The sequence below is a fragment of the Staurois parvus genome, unplaced genomic scaffold, assembly GCF_062004578.1.
Source record: "Staurois parvus isolate SC_StPar_1 unplaced genomic scaffold, SC_StPar_1.0 ptg000884l, whole genome shotgun sequence".
NCBI lineage: Eukaryota > Metazoa > Chordata > Amphibia > Anura > Ranidae > Staurois > Staurois parvus.
This window is the reverse complement of record NW_028318680.1, coordinates 2,799,284-2,802,049: the sequence shown is the minus strand read 5'-3', so window position 1 is coordinate 2,802,049 and position 2,766 is coordinate 2,799,284. Positions and strand designations below refer to the sequence as shown.

The 2,766-nt window shown below is 50.1% G+C and overlaps 1 pseudogene; it reads right to left on the bottom strand.

The window, feature by feature from the left end:
* Positions 1 to 2,100: 2,100 nt before the first annotated feature.
* LOC149442504 (U2 spliceosomal RNA) lies at positions 2,101 to 2,215 on the bottom strand (annotated as a pseudogene).
* Between the last annotated feature and the right edge of the window lie 551 nt (positions 2,216 to 2,766).

The following is a 2,766-nucleotide window of genomic DNA, read 5'->3' as shown; positions in this document are numbered from 1 at the left end:
TGCCCGGAGGTAGTAACGCAGAGTGAACAAGGGGGGGGAAGATCACAAACTCGTTCTGTGTGGGGGCTAAGCCTCAAACCCAATAGCAGCAAGTAGGTGAAGCCGAATTTAATCGACGATCCTACAAGGCCGAGAAGAGGGTACCCCACACAGACCAAATGGCTTGGATAGATTCAAGTGTTTCTCAACGTCCTAGCTGGAAGCCGGGACACCCCTAAAGGCAAGGTCGATACTACACTTGATCTTAGCCAAAAGGCCGAGAAGTGGCCAAAAGGGCGACAGCAGTATTACTTTTTTTTTTTTTTTTTTTTTTTTTAGTCCGCAAACGTGCAGCTATAACGAAAAAACCCGTAAGTGTTCACAAAAAAGTGCAAGTGCAAAACACCACACAAAAAGTGCACTTAAGGGTGTGCTTTTGTCCTACCCCCGAAGGGGTTGAACCGTTACCCTGATCCCCCGGGGCACGAAGCTCCTGACAGGGACAAGGTTCCCATTTGGTCCTCCTGGCCAAAAGGCCTGGTGGACCACCGTTCCTTATGTCCAGCCGAAGCCGGACATCCAGTACTAGGTCAGGGGGTTCTCCCGAAGAGAAAAACACCTAGGGACAGGGGAGGAAGGAACCGTATGGCCACACATCCTCCCCCTAGACGTCAGGGTAGGCCCGAGGACCCACACCCTCCATCCTGTGAGAAAAACACACACAAAAGTAAAAGGTGACAAACGTGGGGTGAGGAAAAATAAATAAATAAATAATTAAATAAATCTATAAAAATAATAAAAAGTGTCGTGCCCAAATTGTGCACTGACCAGACCCTGAGGCCTGTAGCAAAAAAATTGCCCAGAACTTGACCAAAAGGCCCGGTCCTAGAGGCGCAGTGCAAAAAGTGTAAAACTCGGTGACCATGTGCTCATTCACAGCATGGGGTCCCACACCCAAGTGTTACTCAGAGCACCCCTGAGGCGACTACTCAGGGGGCACCTAGTTTGCGGACTCTCTGCCTTCCCAGCCCCAGGCCAGACCAAGGTAGACCGTCCAAATCAGGAGGCAACTGGGTCCTTCAGACGTTCCAAAGGAGAATTACTCCCGAGGCCCCAGAACGAATCATGGCGCTCCCCGGTTTCTGTCCTCCCCGTAATAGCCATCCAGACCCCCATCATTCCAGTGAGGGTACTGTACAACAACCATCCCCGTAAACTAGAATGGTCGGTAGCACCCCCACTGGACACTGATAAGAACAGATTTTTTTTTTTTTTTTTTTTTATTTTAAGTCCGCAAACGTGGAACTGTAACGAAAAAACCCGTAAGTGTCCGCAAAAAAGTGCAAGTGCAGAAACACACACACGAAAAACGTGCACTTAGGGGTGTGTTTGTCCTACCCCCGAAAGGGTTGGACCGTTCACCCGATCCCCCGGGGCACGAAGCTCCTGACAGGGACAAGGTTCCCATTTGGTCCTCCTGGCCAAAAGGCCTGGTGGACCACCGTTCCTTATGCCCAGCCGAAGCCGGACATCCAGTACTAGGCAAGGGGGTTCTCCCGAAGAGAAAACCCCCTAGGGATCAGGGGAGGAAGGAACCGTATGGCCACACATCCTCCCCCTAGACTTCAGGTAAGGCCCGAGGACCCACACCCTCCATCCGTGAAAAACACACACATAAGAAAGCAAAAAGTGACAAAACGTGGGAGTGATATAAATAAATAGAATAAAAATAAAAAAGTGGTACCGTGCCTAATAGTGCACAGACCAGGCCCTGAGGCCTGTAGCAAAAATTGCCCTGGACTTAGCCAAAAGACCTGGTCCTTAGGGCGCTGTGCAAAAAAGAGTGTAAAAACAGTGGCCATGTGTCATCTTCACACCGTGGGGTCCCACACCCAAGTGTTACTAGTGACACCCCTGAGCGCGTCTCCTCAGGGGGCACTGAGTTTGCGGACTTTTTGCCTCCTCAGCCCCAGGCCAGACCAAGGTAGCATGCTCAAACCAGGAGGAACTGGGTCTTTCCGGTCTCCCCAGAGGAATTACTCCCAAGGCCCCAGAACGAATCATGGCGCTCCCTGGTTTCTGTCCCTCCGGTACTAGCCTTCCGGACCCCCATCATACCAGTGAGGGTACTGTACAACAACCATCCCCGTAAACTAGAATGGTCGGTAGCACCCCCACTGGACACTGATAAGAACAGATACTACACTTGATCTTAGCCAAAAGGCCGAGAAGCGACAGCAGTATTACTACTCCTACTGAATGTGTCATCTTCCTGCTCAAGGCTCCTTTTTGTTAGGGAGCTGGAGTCTGCTAGTGTTTCAACAACCAGTAACAGGGTTTGTGAGATTTGTGTGAATGCACATCAGGGAGTAAAGTATTAATATTGTCAGAATCAAAGCTGTGGTTAATTGTTCAGTGTGTAAGAATCAGAGCTTACAGAGGGACAGACACAACTGTAAAAGCAGACGATCATTACAGAGCTTTGTGTAGCCTGTTAAAGCCTGTCCGCCATGCAGAGGAAGAGAATGTGGACTGCTTGAACTGCTGTGAGTGTTGGGAGGAACTGAGGATTGTGGGAGAGTAGTTCCATATAGACTAAGTCTGCTTTGTGAACTGGGTGGAGGGACTAGATTTCCCAGGTTCACTGGAACTCCGTGGGAAGGGAAAAGGGAAGGCTTGCTCCTGGGCTCAGAAGACTTGAGGAGGACATTTTGAGAGGCAGATTGTGCATCCGGTTGCTCACAGGCTGCTTAACACCACATCTGGGATGGAGAGAGGAACAGTATT